Source organism: Sander lucioperca, chromosome 5 (assembly GCF_008315115.2).
Source record: "Sander lucioperca isolate FBNREF2018 chromosome 5, SLUC_FBN_1.2, whole genome shotgun sequence".
NCBI classification, from domain to species: Eukaryota; Metazoa; Chordata; class Actinopteri; order Perciformes; family Percidae; genus Sander; species Sander lucioperca.
In genome coordinates this window covers 16,552,339-16,569,284 of record NC_050177.1, presented here as the reverse complement: position 1 = coordinate 16,569,284, position 16,946 = coordinate 16,552,339, and the positions used below count along the sequence as shown (strand labels likewise).

Genomic DNA, 16,946 nt, shown 5'->3' with positions numbered 1-16,946 from the left:
TCTCTCGAGGATAAATAGCCTAAAGGTTGATTGAATGCTTTTTGTTGAGTGACATGTCCGCTGTGCACTTGAAGGCATCGTGTGGATAGTCCCCTGGGTGCCCACTGGATACAGTGACGTGTCGTGGATGGAGGGCGGGGCCTGCTCACAGGTGTCAGGTGGGGAAACGTGCATCCTGTAAAAGCAGTGCAGGTGTTCGGTGCCGGTACTCGGGCTCTCGCCTCTCCTCCTGTTGAGTATGGCCCCCAGCTGCTTGGGGAACTGTGCGTCGTTTGTTTTCCTCGCCATTGTGTTTGATGCCGCGGGTCTGGCTGTACTTCTGGTTGGGATTTTCGGCAACCTGAACGTGAACGGCCGCTTCTATGGGGATTTTCTCATCTACACGGGCTCGATCATCGTGTCCCTCAGTTTGATCTGGTGGGTTCTGTGGTACACCGGGAACGTGCCGCTGCACGCAGAGGACAGAACAGCTGGCTCCCTGGACATCAGCTTTATGCAGTGGGTCGGGAAGCTGTCGGAGAGGCTCCCCAAAGGCCCCATCAAGCCTCTGGAAGCCCGGGAGAAAAAGATTAAGAGCATCGGGAACGGGAAGGAGATGAACGCGACTGTGCGTGCTTGTGCGCCGTGTCGGATCACGTGGGGAGATGGCAGCGGAGGGGGTCAGGACAACAGAGGGTTCGATGGATGGACGGAGCGCGCGTCTCCAGCGGACATTAACGTGGAGCTGGGAGTGTTGCAGAGCTCCGACGTGGCTCTGCAGGCAGCGGATGGCAGAGCAGAGAGGGTGCGTATCATCAGCTCACCCGGGTCTACTCTCTGTTATTGTAATGGCTCACTGCTGTTGAGACTTTGAAAACCATTTCCCATAAAACCCTCTCACTCTCCTGACACTGTAACTTGTTGAACTCACTTACAGTTAAAAGCAAGCCTCTGAAACATGTATGGTTCTCTGAAAGTCAGCACATTGCCCTGCTCTCCCCTTTAGATCTGTCTGGCCCCCCCCAGCTGTTCATTCTAGCATAGGGGTCTTTAAGCCAAGGACCCCTTAACTGAAAGAGAGACGCAGGGACCCCCTACTACATATAAAACTAGGTTGCATAATAAACTGGGTCTACAATAAGGTGTAGGGCGGCATAAAGCCTTTTATAGATACCTTTTGTTTGCATAGAATACTAAGCTATTAAAATAATAATTTGTTGGCATGATTTTATAAATCATGTTTTGATTAGAGGTGCAACGAATCGATTAATTGTCAACTATTAAATTAATCGCCAACTATTTTGATAATCGATTAATCGTTTGAGTCATTTTTTTATTAAAAAAAAAAAAGATTTCTCTGATTCCAGCGTGTTAATGTGAATATCTTCTAGTTTCTTCTCTCCTTTGTGACAGTAAACTGAATATCTTTGAGTTTTGGACAACACAAGACATTTGAGGACGTCATCTTAGGCTTTGGGAAACACTGATCCACATTTTTCACCATGTTTTGACATTTTTATAGACCAAACAACTAATCGATTAATCGAGAAAATAATCGACAGATTAATCGACTGTGAAAATAATCGTTAGTTGCAGCCCTAGTTTTGATGTTAAATATATATGTGGCAGAGTGAATCGTTAGGATGAACTGTATCTGTGGATGACTACCTTACCTTTAGGCCAGTAAGTCTATCATCAATAAAACAAAAATCAGCCTGATTTGTATTTGAAAATACTGCAATATGTTAATTTTTCTAACAGCTTAACAATAATTTGGTGCCCCCCCTGCAGTAACTCTGAGGACCCCCTGTTGAAGATCTCTGTTCTAGCATCTTTTTGGCCCTTCTCACATGAGGCCCTTGGGTACTCATTTCCACCCCCGGTCCGACACCGCTGAGGTCATTACTATGCAATGTCTCACATTATTTTCAGTGATCAGATGACACCCAGAGAGTGAAGGCCCCCCCACCCCCCACCCCCCAGGACCCTGCCTGCCTGCTCACTCTGCTCATGAATATTTGCGATATCTATTTTTTCTTTCCCCGGCTGCTGTGAAAAGATCTTCAGTGGCCCGTGGCAGCTTTTAATTAATGAGCCTGACCGTTTCTGCTCGCCTTTACTGTTCTGCATTATTTTAGCCTTCAGTTTGCTTGTAGCTGGGTTGGCAAGCCAGACACCCTTTGGGCCAACAGGCGCAATTGCATTTTTAATGAAACTCAGTGGTGCATATTGAACCAGAGGGATGTAGTGAGTGCAGTAGGTAGGTGTAGGTATGGCTAGGCCAACTCACTCAGCCACCAGCTGCAGGGATCATATATAAAAACTCCTTCATGAACACTCCTTCAACCCGCTAGTTCCAGATAGTTAACTTTATTGGGCCCTAATCTGATTCCCATATTATCTAACCTCATATGATCTTGAGATATGGGATTGTCTGAAATGACGTTGTCAAGAACAAACATTGCATACTGAACAATGAGGCTGGTTCCTTACTGTAACTCAACTGTGGTAAATGTGAGACAAAGACCACTGAGAGCAAGGGTCATGTCCTACATAGTTTTTTTAACATCCTGAGTTGGAGTTGATATTCTGTAATTACACATAGTGGCTTTTAAAACGCTGACTCTAAATGACATGCCCTTCACATTTGACTACTTTCAAGCAAAAAACATCAAACAACAACCAAGGGATTTTAGTATTTATCCACCAGAAAAATATCCAGGTGTGGTGTAGAAAAGACTTTGACACAGTATATAGACTATCATGTAAGAAAAAAAAAGAATTTACAAAATTAAACTGTAAAATGAATTGCTAAAATGAGAAAAAATCAAGGGCTGTGTCCCAATTCTATACATTTTAACAGTATACATTTATTCATCTTTATGGCAATACAAAGTACACTATTCTCCCACCTATGCATCAACATCAAACTCCAAAATCATGTGTTTTATTGTATAGATGCTGTTTTTCTTTTTTAGTATAGGCTACTTAATATTTTTATGTTCTATAGTGGACACACTACATGCCAAAACCTGCTTAGAATTAGTTTGTTGTATGGAATTGGGACACAGCTGATGTTTTTGGATGGTCAGAAAACAAAAGAAATTGCAGGCGGGTGAGGCTGCAATGGGGAAACTGGAGCTCCTGTGTTTCTAACATCCTGGTTTCAACCCTGACTGAGAGCACATCATGTTAAGGGTTTTATCACTGGACAGCGTCCAATGAACACAAGCCTCCACCTAAGGACAACATTGCTACTGTAGCAGCCGCCTGCCTCTCTACATTATGAGCCATAAAGTGGCATGTTGATCAATTACATTTGATAGTGGCTGAATGGATAAGTAACATGGAGAGAGATAAGGTCCAGCTTTAAGTTATGACTGCCTTCTCTGCACATGTATTCATGTTGTTGTGTAATGTCAACATGAGGCTGTAAGCTGGTAATGATAGAGGCGTGTATAGTGTTTCATAGCCGCCTTTAGTTAAAACCTGAAGCAGGGAAATATCAGGAAAATAAATAGTACTACTCCCATGTCTGTTAGAGAGCTTTAATTTAGAAATTCCACATCACCATGGCCTGATATTGTCTGAGTGACACTCTGAGCTGCTCTGCTGTCATTTTAAAGTGCAGTTGGTCTGTTGTAGTTAGTAGCCTTTGCAGTTTTATTGCATCCAGCATAATAAAGATAACCGTTTGCCCTTTTGAACTATAATGACGGATGCTCGTTGCCAAGGCTGCTACAGTTAGCGTTGTTGTCTGATCACGGCCGAGTCTTCTCGGATCCATGCGGATATTACACATAATATATATTTTTTTTCTCATTTAAATTTTGATTGAATTCTTAATAGTAGAGTATATAAGTACAGGGTTGGTCATACATTTCAGAATCTTGGCATAAACATACGACATGTCACAGAGGAAAAATAAAACTTGAAAAATAAAGTAAGAAATATAAGGGGGCAATTAAGTCTACAGAAGGACGAAGAAGCTATGCTGTATTTAGTGTCTGCTTTCTTAGGTTGAGTTTTCATTAGCCCTTATGTAGGTCCAAAAAAGATCCCAAGGGGTCATCCCATCCTCCTTGTTAGCCGAAAGTTTGTGAAGCATAGACTCATAAGATGCTGTCTCCACCATTCAATTAGTCCAGTCTTTCAGAATAGGAGATACCGCAGTTTGCCAGTGTCTTAAAATAACTTTAGAAGCTGTGACCAAGCCCACCATAATGACAGAAAAAGTTCTTTTTGATATATTCAGTATTTGTGATCTGTCCCCTAGTAAACATACGGCAGGAGTCAGGGGAATCACTGTACCTGACCAGCTACTCAGGAAGTCCACAACTTTGACCCAGAATTGACTCACTAATGCACATTCCCATACACAGTGAAGAAAAGTTCCTACCTCTGTTTTACACTTCCAACACATATTATCGTTCATCAATTTCATTCTGTGTAATCTCACAGGGGTATGATAATATCTATGCATGATCTTATACTGTGTGAACTTCCCTCTTGCTTCCCTTACATACTTTCCACAGTCTGCTAGTACCTCCAACCATTTCTCCTGTGTAAAATGTATTCTCAGGTCTCTCTGTCATAACAATTTCACATTAGAAGACTCACCACTTACTGAATAGTTTGTTAGTCTATAAAATTGTGAGGCTGTGCAGCGTTCCTGTGGCGCATTCAGATATTCCAAAATATAATTTTCTGAACAATTACCAAATCGGGATTTTACACAGTCCCTTATTTGCAAGTATTTCTAAAAATGTTGTTTGCCTTCGAGTTTAAATTGATGCGATAATTCCTCATAAGACATGAATTGTCCATTTTTGTACAGGTCTCCTATGGTACATACACCACTTGAACGCCACTGCTTCCAATACACTGACGTTTTACCAATATGTATGGCAGGATTAAACCACAATGGAGCATATATCTGTACATATTGCAACAGCTTATACATTTTGTGTACCTTGGCCCACACTTCCTTAGATTGCACAAGAATTGGGTTTGTTGTTTTACTTCGTTGAGACAGTTGCTCCTTTGGACTAAATGGTAAACATAACTCATTCTCAATCTCCATCCAATCTAGCTTGTTGTCTGTCGTTTTCCAATATTTGGCTAATTTAGCCATTTCAAAAGATATCCCATATAACCTTGGATCTGGTAATCCCCCTTTCTCCTTGGGGGCGCAGAGTTTACTTAGTTTTATCCTTGCTCTTTTTCCATCCCATAAGAACTGTTTAACTATATCATCATACTTCTTAAAAATGGCAGGCGGTATCATGATTGGCAGCATCATTACTAAATAGTTAAATTGAGGAGCTACTATAATTTTAATAATATTGACTTTTCCCCACAGAGTAAGTTTTATCTTTTGCGACTTTTCCCCACAGAGTAAGTTTTATCTTTTGCCACTTCTCCAAATTTGTTTTAATTGTTTTTTGCAACACCGGGTTAAAGTTTAACGAGGGCATCTCTCCTAGGTCTTGACTGCGTTTAATTCCAAGATATTTCATGCCTTGGGGTACCCACTTAAATTTAAGTTTTTCCACCATGTAATGGTGGCATGTGGAAGTCATAGGCATAGCCTCGGATTTATTCCAATTAATTATGTATCCTGACAGTTTAGAGTAGGACTGAATAGTATCCATCAAATGTGGCAAAGATGCCTCAGGGTCTGTCACTACAGCTAAAATATCATCAGCATATAGCAACAATTTATGTTTCTGTCCCCCACCCTCTACTCCCTTAATTCTCCCATTATTCCTGATACTAACAGCCAATGTTTCTAGACAAATTATAAACAATAGAGGGTTCAAAGAGCAGCCTTGGCGAGTGCCTCTAGACAGGCTGAAAAAGGGTGATATAACTCCATTGGTAATTACTGCTGCTTTTGGTTCTTTATATAATGTCTTTACCCATTGAGAGAAATATGGACCGAACCCAAAATGTGACAAAGCGGAAAAGAGAAAGCGCCATTCCACGTCATCAAAGGCCTTTTCGGCATCTGAAGAAATAGCAGCTATAGGCACATTTTTGGACTGGGCAAGCCACATTAGATGTTTTAACTTCCTCATGTTGTCTGATGAGGATCTGTTCTTCATGAAGCCTGCTTGGTTGGGATGTATAATATTGGGTAAAACTTGTTGAAGTCGTAGAGCCAGCACTTTTGTCAGTATTTTAAAGTCCAGATTAAGCAGGCTAATAGGTCTGAAATTAGATGGGTCTGTTATGTCTCTGCCTTTCTTTGGAATCAGAGATATTAAAGCTTCATTAAATGTGGCCTTTTTCAAATGCCTCCTGATACACCTTCACCAAGACTGGGGCAAGAATGTCTATGTACTCTTTATAATATTCCTCAGGAAATCTGTCATAACCTGGTGATTTCCCAGTATTCATTAATGATACAGCTTTCCTTATTTCTGCTACAGTTATAGGCGACTCTAACGTCCTTGTGTGATCAGGGTTAAGCTTAGGCATATTAATGTTAGAGAAGAATGAATTTATTTGGTTGTCATCGCAAGATACCGATGATGTATATAGTTTCTTGTAATATTGTTGAAATGTCTCATTTATATCTTTTGTTGAGGTTACTAATTTATCTCCCTGTTTGATGGCTGAAATTTGAAAAAAATTTGAGCAGTCTTTTTCTTTGACTTGTCTAGCTAATATTTTCCCAGTTTTTCCCCACCTTCATAAAAATTAGTTTTTAATCTGTATAAGGAGTATTCTACTTTTTTGTTAAAGATTTCATGCAGCTGAAACTTAAGCTTACAGAGTTCCTGATATTGTGGTTCTGAAAAGTGTTCCGCTAAATCATTTTCCTTTAATTTCACCTTCTAATTCTTTGATTCTGTTTAGGCTCTCTTTTTTCTTTTGAGCCGAACGGGCTATTAATTTCCCTCTTATATATATGCTTTAGAGGCCTCCCAAACTGTTGCAATTTCCTTAGTGCTGCCAGTGTTTAATTCAATAAAAGATTTAAAATCCTCTCCCAACAATGTCCTAAAGCCTTTGTCCTGTAATAATGATGTATTCATTCTCCATCTAGTACTCTTACCCATATCCAATTCTGTGTTTATACATAATTCCACCGCTGCATGATCTGTGATAGCAATAGTTCTTATACTGCAACTAACTACACTGTTTACTAAAGGGCTTGCAATTAAGAAAAAGTCAATTCTGGAGAGTGACTTTTGACAATGGGGAAAAAAACGTGTACTCCCTCTCCCTAGGGTTAGTAAGCCTCCAGACATCCACAAGCGCCATGTCATCTTTTAACATATGAATTGCTTCCCTATCTTTAGTCATCAGTGGACCTTTAAACTGACTTTTGTCTAAAATAGGGTCCATCACTTGGGTAAAGTCTCCTGCCAGTATTATTTTCCCATGCATTTCCCCTAGAACCCTATTCACTTCATGAAAGAAGTGTGGGTCTCCCTTATTAGGTGCATAAATATTACATAATATCACCTGCATACCCTCAATTAGTGCCTGCACACATAACATTTTTCCCTCTGTATCTTTAACCGCTTTAAGCAACACAAAATGTATCCTCTTGTTAACCAAAATCATAACCCCATTTCGTGAACTTGAGAGTGAGCTGTGAAAAACATGCCTCACCCAGCCTGTGTTGAATTTAGCCGCATCACCCTCATTAAGGTGGGTTTCCTCTATGAAAACTATATCGTCCTTATTAGTTTTTAAATGACAATACCTTGCGTCTTTTGACTGGATTTCCACTTCCATTAATATTCCATGACACGTACTTAATACATTTCTTAATCATCTTTGTATATCTCCATAACCATGTCTATTTCACTGTTCCTGTTTGAAGCACTCTTCACCTGTATGTCTATACCTTCTGTGTTATCATTCTTTAAAACCCTGTACTCTGACAAAATATGAACACAAACATTTAACTTGGAAAAAGAACGTTTTATCGTACATGATGTTTTCTTTAGGATCATTCTTGTTAACTTTTACAGTGGAGCAATACAAAGTCTCCTGACATCATTAGTACTCATCTAGCAAACATCAGTGATTAGTGAAGACTTTACCCACCCAGAAACAGCCTGTTCACCCTGCTGCCGTCTGGTAAGTGATACAGAAGTATCTGCTGCCGTACTACCAGACTACAGAGCAGCTTCTTTCCTCAGGCTGGGAGACTCCTCAACTCATCCTCTGTACTCAATCATAACAAATTGTTCACTTTTTCCTGGTGTAGCATACAGAGAGTACAACTCGCATTTCGTTGTGCAAACCTGTTTTGTAGAATGAATAATAAACCTTGTAATTTGTCTGTGTTACGTAATATGTTCTTAGGTTTCTCTTGCAAAAGAGATCACGATCTCAATGAGACTTCCTGAATACATAACTGAGACTTCCTTAATATATAACTAGCTTAACTATTAGTGCATACTGTATAATGTTCTTTTTTTATTTAGCACATCAAAATAATTTGTACATAATAACCAGTCCATCATAAAAACATGTGCAAGGAAGACAAGAAACCCTGAGGGGCTTATAAAGTGTCTCCCTTTAACATAGAGTATGATTACAGTTTAACATGTAGCAAGATGAAAGACAAAAGAAAAAGCAAATAAGAGAGCAAAATATACACATCAATACATTTATAAGTAGAAAAAACAACAAAAAACAATGGAGAAATGAATATGAAAGAGAAAAATAAAAATAAAGTGATAAACCAACAATACAAAGAGAGACAAAAATTAATTTAAATATAATGCTATAGTGACCAAATCTATTGCCAATGTATTTACTTTGTGCCACCCTCTATTGTTCTTAATTCATTCTTAGTTCTCATACTGCAACATATTAGGAGAGAGTACATTTTCAACCCATTCAAATTCTGCCACCCCATTGGCTCCTTTATCTTTATCTCAAGAAAGTCAACTTCTTAAAATTACTGTTATTATTAATGTTATCTGAATTAGAAGAGGGAAATCTTCCAGATCTTTTCATGTCTTATTTTATTTTATATAACTAATTAAAGCCTTAGTGCGTAAGTTTTTTTATATTAATGAACGTCCGTTACATTCAAGCCATTGCCAAATGAGTTGCTACAAAGCTAATTAAGACTCAGTTCTACACAACTCTCTCTGTATTTCTCAGTGTGACTATGTTCAGAAGATTGTGTCGTCCGGTGACTTTCCCGCGCAGAAACTCGAGTGAAGATAATGACCTCTTCTGAAGAGTCCATCATGTTTTTTTAATCCTCCGTGTCCTCCTTGGCTACTAGCAACTGTGTGGAGAGCAGGGGGGTGCGCAATCCCAGAAGGCTTGTATCATGTGGACGCGCCGACAGTGTTGTTGTCATTACTTAGAACTCCTCATGGGGGAGACAGAAACAATGCACTATAGCTTTAAATGTCATGTGTTGTTTTAAACCTGTTCTAATATACAAACCTTTCTCTCTTTACAGGTGACGTCTGGCTCTCTTGGTGCTGAAGGACGGACTCCCTCCTGAAAACGTGAAGTTATGAACTAAAGTCACTTTTTTTTTTAATGAAAGACAATTCCTTAATCAGGGAAAAGCCTCCTGCGTCCACAGCAGGCAGGAGGGCTGTGCACAGAGGAAGAAAAGGTCTTTGACATTTACATAGCAAATTTCTATTTTTATGTGCTGATTTTGTGACATGTAAAATAATTTTTCTTGGGAATAAAGTTTACATGTATCTGGATGTAGTTGTTGTTTGAGAGTGTTTCTGCGCACAGGTGACTGATACTGTTGGTGCCAGATAACAGCACAGTAACACCCATGCACTGAGTTGCTGAGTTGTCTTCTCTACCTTTTTTATTGTTTAAAAAGCTTTATGTGCCATACAGGAAGCTGAGTTCCCCCCCTCTCTGTCACTTTTTGAAGGGTGTAAACTGCACTCTCTGTGTTCTTCCACTCTTCTATTCCAATCATCAAGGCCAAAAATAAAAGGCCAATATTTCTAGCTCTCCCTAATCTACCTGTGGACTGGAGATTAAAGCATAACTCTCGCCAAAATGCAACCTAGGTTCTTTTTGTGAATGTACCCGAGTCAAACTTTCATTTAAAACATATTTAGGATGGAATCGCCACTTTTAAGATTTACCGTATTCTCATTTTTCGGTCAAATGGCCTTTTGAATGGGAGTGCTAGAGGCACTTTTATGCTAGCCTCAAAATAGCTATTTTTAACTAACGTTAGCAGTTGTTGTTTACGCTATCCGCCATTTTCCCAGTCAAAATTAGGCGATCTCCGAATGCGAATGAACGGACTCCATAGGAGGAAATGTCATTCTTATATGAGGCTCCTTTTTCAACTACAAGGTCAATATTGTGTTTCACTAACGACAAAACAACGAATTATCCGTGCATTTATATGGAACTAAGCTTTTGGAGCTTTCCATCTTTACTCTCCTCCCTTGACTATTTTTGACTGGCTCGATAGACGCCGACCGGAAGAACAACTGCTAACGTGAGTTGTTCAAAACCTTTCTTTTTAGTAAACTCTGTGTACACAAACAATGTTGTCAATGCTTTCGTTAAGGTGTAGAGCCCCTGGTGATACTTCGAGCAAAGTTTCATGTTGTGTCGAGCCTTCTTAGTGTTTTAAAAATAGCTATTTTGAGGCTAGCATAAAAGTGCCTCTAGCACTCCCATTCAAAAGGCCATTTGACCGAAAAATGAAAATACAGTAAATCTTAAAAGTGGCAATTCCGTCCTAAATATGCTTTTAAACGAAAGTTTGACTCTGGTACATTCACAAAAAGAACCTAGGTTGCATTTTGGCGAGAGTTACGCTTTAAGCCTAGATCGGTGGATGCTAGAATGCAACATGCTTATGAAATGAAGCCACATCCAATAGAGCCGGGAATTCTCTTGACATCATTAAGGAAACATTTTTCTCCTGTCCGTCCGGGAATTCTCTTGACATTAAGGAAACATCATGTCAGAGAGAGGAAAAAAAAAAGTGAGAAGGAGATATAATCAAAAGGAATTTAACCTGAGTGTTTAAATTCTTCCTTCTCATCAGCCTCACCTCAGACTCACAGGCAGCACTGAGAAGGGAAGAAGCATTTCTTCTGAATTCATTTCGCTCCTTACATTTTTCACGTCATACAGATAAACTGCCAAAGCTGTGAATTCCCAAAATTGTAAGCGCAGCCAAATCTTCCTATCATGGACTATAGGGACTATCAGGGCCGCTGCCTGCTGCTTTTATTCATCGCCGTCCTCCTGGATGCAGTAGGCCTCATCGTCTTCTTCATCGGGGTTTTTGCTCCGCTCAGCTTCTGGGATTTCTTCGTCTTCTTAGGACCCCTCATCATCTTCAGCAGCCTGATGTTCTGGATTTTGTGGTACCTGGGAAACCTGGAGGTGCCAATGGAGGAGTTACTGCCCAAATGATAATTCATTTGCAACACAAATTAAGTTTTCACAGTTTTCCAGCCACCGGTGCTGGAAAATGAAACTAAAGCTACAGGTACAGGTGCAGATGGTCACATTTTTTAAAACATTACACAATCAAGACTTTATGTGACCTAAAGGGTTTTCATGTAATAAAGCTCCGTTCCTTCCTCTGTAGGGTGAAAATTCTCAGCTTCTACTCGATCTCGCTGCAGGATGTTTGTGTCTTTGCTTCTCCACCAAAAGAAACGTGGAACAGACAAAACATGGAACTTTAATCTGAAAGGGCATCTGTATAATGACACTAGAGTTCACAAACTGGGACGGACCGGGACACAGTTTTAAGGAGGGGGCCACATTTGTAAAATCACATTTGAAACCCTGGTTCTTGGAAAACTGTACATTGATAATAGATACATTGTTTATTCATTATTCAGTCCAATAAATTAATGTAAAATAATATCAATAAATAGCTGCTATTTGTAACTCCAAATAGCCTACAATCAAGCAATCTTTGTAGTCTTGTGCATCTCTTTGTAGTTTTTTTACATTTATTTGTGCACGTTTTCGCCTCTTTGAAGTCTAGTGCATCTGTTTTTAGTCGTGTTGCGTCTCATTGTAGTTGTTTAGCATTTTTTTGTGGATGTTTTTCGCCTCGTTGGAGTCTGGTGCATCTGCTTTTAGTCGTTTTGTGTCTCTATGTAGTTATTTTGTATCTCTTTGTAGTCGTTTTGTGTCTCTTTGTAGTTATTTTATATCTCATAGTCTCATAGTGGTGGGTGGTGATGGTGCAGTGGATATGACACATACCTTTGGTGTGGGAGACCTGGGTTTGAATCCCACTGTGATACATCAAACAATGTGTCCCTGAGCAAGACACTTACCCCCAGTTTCCACCAACTGCGGAACGGTTGCAGATCCGCTCTGGAACGGCGGCCGAGTCAATAGGTTTCCATTAAAGTCAATGTGTGTATTTTCACTGATTGCGGAACGGCTGCGGTCCCAGCTCCGGCGAAATGCAGAGCTTCTATTTTTGATGGACGCCGGAGAGCTCTGCAGCAATTCAGCACAGGGCAGATTGTATGGGACAGGAAGTCGAGCACAGAAACAAAATAAAACATTGGGTTCATTTTCAAAATAAAATACACCTTGCTCACGGCGGATCATATTTCCCTTCACTACACCTTGAAATCGTCATAATGGGCGGAGACAGGCCTGAAGTCAAGTTTGTGGTTCTGTTTATAGAAACTACATCCTGTTATATCGCGCGATCATATGTGAAGTCGCGAGATCTCGTGGGTCCTCGTGACTTCAGCTGTCAGTCATGGCCGCAGCCATTACACAACAAATCCGCACCTGGTGGGTATTGAAGGACGGCGGAGCATGGAGCCGACACGCAGCAGAGCCGATCCGCAGCCGTTCCGCAGTTGGTGGAAATTGCGGGTTAACCCCTAGTTGCAAGACACTTAACCCCTAGTTGCTCTGGAGGCGTGCAACCTCTGACATATATAACAATTGTAAGTCACTTTGGATAAAAGCGTTAGCTAAATGACATGTAATGTAGTCATTTTGTGTCTCTTTGTAGTTATATCGTGTCTCTTTGTGGTCATTTTGCGTTTCTTTGTATTTTAGTGTATCTGTTTTTAGAAGTGTTGCATCACTCTGTAGTTGATTTGTCTCTCTGTAGTCATTTTGCTTCACTTTGTATTCTAGTGCATCTCTTTGTATGTGTTATGCATGATGATTCCATGCTGTAAATTCTGTGTTTAATAAGATACATTTTGATTATTTGATCAGATCATGTAGATTTTCAATGTTTTTTTACTGACATCTCAAAATCTCTTTCCTCTATTTGGCCATTTCCACTCCATTTACATCTTGATGACACTGTTCATGATGTATTTACTCCCTCTCTTTCTTATTGATTTCCTTCTAAGGCCGTTGTTCTCGACTTGTCTCTATGGTGATTTCCCTGTTCCCTGAAATCTGAGTATTGGTCGTTCAACCGAAACCAGTCAAACTGGATCCATTAGCCACTGGGACAGGGAGTGCTCTCATTTCACAAGAATGGGTGTGAGGAAGGAGGAAACATTTTTCCTGTCTATGAAACTTGAAACTCTTTGTACAGATGTAGTTGTGATATGTGCTCTCGTATAATCTTTACATCAAGTAAGTGGCAAAAGTTGTTTCTCTGTTACAAAAGTAGACACCCTATTTACAGAGTGGCTGATATTTAATCTTAACACTGGAATAATCCTCAGTCTTAACACGCCAGAGGCCTGTACTACAATGCAAGATTTGGCGTTAACAAGGTAACTTCAGGTTCAACCCAAGGTTTTGTGTATCACGACGGTGGATCACTTGTTACCGGGTTCAATCGCCGTGGTAACTTATGCTGAACATCTAACCTGGTCGGGAGCAGGTTATGTTGAAGATTAGAGATCAACCGGTGTAAAAGCACCGCCTTCTGACCAATCAGTACTCGATTGATAATGGCGTCACCGTTCTTAGAAGATCCGGAGCTCGGTGCGCGGAGACAGAGAGGTGCGCTCATAAAAGTTAAAACATTTGTTAAAACATTTAGAGACCGACAACCCCGTTAACATTCCCTGATTGGTATTTTTATGAAAGATATAGATTTTCAGCGAAGGTAATTACGTATAGGCTATTTGTCGGCTTGTTGAGCCGTGTGTTGCCAACGCGCACATCGGTTTGAATTATGTTTTTATATATTTTATTTATTCTCACGATCGCTTACCACTGCCAGGGTTGCAACTGAAATAATAGGCTAAAGCAAGAGCAGTTTATGGAAAGCACAAGTGTAATTATGGTCAGATCTTGTGCCTGACTGATGGGGAAGTGATATTGATAAGCGTTGTGATTTACGCATTTACAGCGTTGGCTATTTTCTTTGCCAGCGTTCTTTCCTGTTTTAGGAAGCAGCGACTGTATTGCATTTTGCCTATAAAACCGTGTGTGTTCTTCATATTTATGTAGAATTATAGTTTGCTCTTCTTATTTAAAATATGCGGCTCTGGTAGATGTTTGTGATTGGTCATGCTGTGCAAACAACGCCTCTTTTATGTGAACGCGCCGCTGGATTGGGAAACCCTGGGTTGATTGAACTAGTTGTTAACCACCGTCGTGACACAGCTTATGCGGGACCGCGGTTGTTAGGTTAGGTGAAGGTGGGTAACTGAAATCAATCCAGGGCATGTTGATCTTGATTCGTAGTACAGGCCTCAGGCCACAAGAATAGGGCCTAAAACAAGGAAAACAAAGGGACAAAGAGGAAAACAATAGAAACTAACCATTTTCTAGAAAAAGGTGCACTTTTAATTACTTTACTTATAACACAATGTTGTGACATGTTTTAATCAACAAATTAATGGATTTCAAAATGTAGGCACAGCGCCTCTTAGACGTCTTTGCAAAATCCATGACTGTGCTCTTCACATGGTGTTTTCAGCCATTTAGCATTGCCCAACGAGAGTATTTCAAAATGTGTCAGCCATGAGGTTCCACCTCACACCTATCCTGTCTTTCCAACACCTGTTGCCAGCCTGCTGTACAATGCATGGCCAGCGAAAAATAGGGTTGAAAAGTCTGAAAAAAGGTAAGGAAAAAGGGCCCTAAAGTTGAGATTACTTACTAAACTAAACGTAGCTCAGTTCTAACTGAGCTATGTTCAGGACCAATACAGTGTGCATAAATGACATAATCATATCTATATGATTACGTCATTGTCAGAGAACACGTGCAAAATGGTGCGTTGGTGTAGTGTTAGTGTTGGTAAGGTGTTTGGTGTTGGTGGAGTGTTGGTGGAGTGTTAGTGTTGGTGGGGGGGGTTGGTGTTGGTGGAGTGTTTGGTGTTGGTGGAGTGTTTGGTGTTGGAGGAGTGTTAGTGTTGGTGGAGTGTTTGGTGTTGGTGGAGTGTTAAGGCCTTTTTACAGTCACCGCAGCCGACTTGCCGTGCGCCAATTTGACGTCAAAAAATAATCGCACCACTATTTTTTTCAGTGGCGTGCGACAAAGCGGAAACAGGAAGCATGGACGAGTTTGAGGACAACCGGATGCCAGGACTCTCAGAGTGACTGCAAGTCTCTCTTGTAAACTTACTGGGTTAAGATGAGTTCTTTTATGGTGAATGAAAGGCTTGAAGTAGGTCATCGAAACAAATCGAAGCATTGACGTCAATGCTGCTGCCAGTTCTGCCATTGTTTACCTTTTTCTTCTTCTTCTTCTAGTCTGTAGAAATAGCAAATTCAGTAGCCTTTCTCATTAGCGACACCTCTGTTCAGGAGAAGACTGCAACTAGTGTCTCGACCACCACGCACAAGTATAAATAGTTACGGTGCTTCCATGACGTCACATTGGCACGTTTGGTGTTGGTGTTGGTGGAGTGTTTGGAGTTGCTGGATTGTTTGGTGTTGGTGGAGTGTTTGGTGTTGGTGTTGGTGAAGTGTTGGAGTGTTTGGTGTTGGTGGAGTGTTTGGGTATGGTGCAGTGTTGTTGTTGGTGGAGTGTTTGATGTTGGTGTTGGTGGAGTGTTTGGTGTTAGTGTTGTTGGAGTGTTTGGTGGAGTGTTAGTGTTGGCATTGATGGAGTGTTGGTGTTGGTGGAGTGTTAGTGTTGGTGGAGTGTTTGGTGTTGGTGGAGTGTTTGGTGTTGGTGGAGTGTTAGTGGAGTGTTTGATGTTGGTGGAGTGTTTGGTGTTGGTGGAGTGTTTGGGGTTGGTGGAGTGTTAGTGTTGGTGGAGTGTTTGGTGTTGGTGGAGTGTTAGGTGTTGGTGGAGTGTTAGTGTTGGTGGAGTGTTTGGTGTTGGTGGAGTGTTTGGGGTTGGTGGAGTGTTAGGTGTTAGTGGAGTGTTTGTGTTGGTGGAGTGTTAGGTGTTAGTGGAGTGTTTGGTGTTGGTGGAGCGTTTGGTGCTGGTGGAGTGTTGGTGAGATATGTAATATGTAAATTAAACTTGCAAAACGTAAATTAAACTTGCAAAACCAAATTTTAAAAAATCCTCCATTAAAGTCCTGCATTTTAAGTTATCATTTGAAGTAAAGTACAGCAAAATGTACATAAAGTAGCAAAAGTAAAAGTGCCCATTATGCATAATGGCTCCTGTAACGGTGATAACAATATATGGTATTGGATTTGTATTATGTGTAAGTAGCATTTTAGTGTTGTCAATGTGAACTACTTTACATGCTGATGGGTAGTTCAATCTGTAAACAATGCAACACGTTAAATATTTGCTGATCAAATGTTTAGGATAAAACTTTTAATCTGAAAATAAACTAGTAGTAACTTTACTCAAGTAATGCACTTAAGCATAATTTTGAGGTACTTTATACTTGTACTCCACTGCACCTCAGAGAGAAATATTCTACTTCACTACATTGAAATAACAGCTGTTGTTACTAGATTTGACATTTAAAGCTACATTGTGTAAGAATTTCTCCCATCTAGCGGTGAAATTGTATATGACAACCAACTGAATATTACTTTCTAGCCCCTCCCATTCCGAGCACGTTTTAACTCCTACGGTGGCCGTAAGCCAAGATTAA

General features: G+C 40.4%; 1 long non-coding RNA gene across 1 annotated transcript; it reads left to right on the top strand.

Annotated features, from left to right (window-relative positions):
• Window positions 1–10,788: 10,788 nt before the first annotated feature.
• Window positions 10,789–12,168, top strand: LOC116067549. Its single transcript, XR_004109252.2, has 3 exons — window positions 10,789–11,333; window positions 11,368–11,467; window positions 11,564–12,168. It is a non-coding gene; the product is annotated as an uncharacterized LOC116067549 (long non-coding RNA).
• Window positions 12,169–16,946: the final 4,778 nt, after the last annotated feature.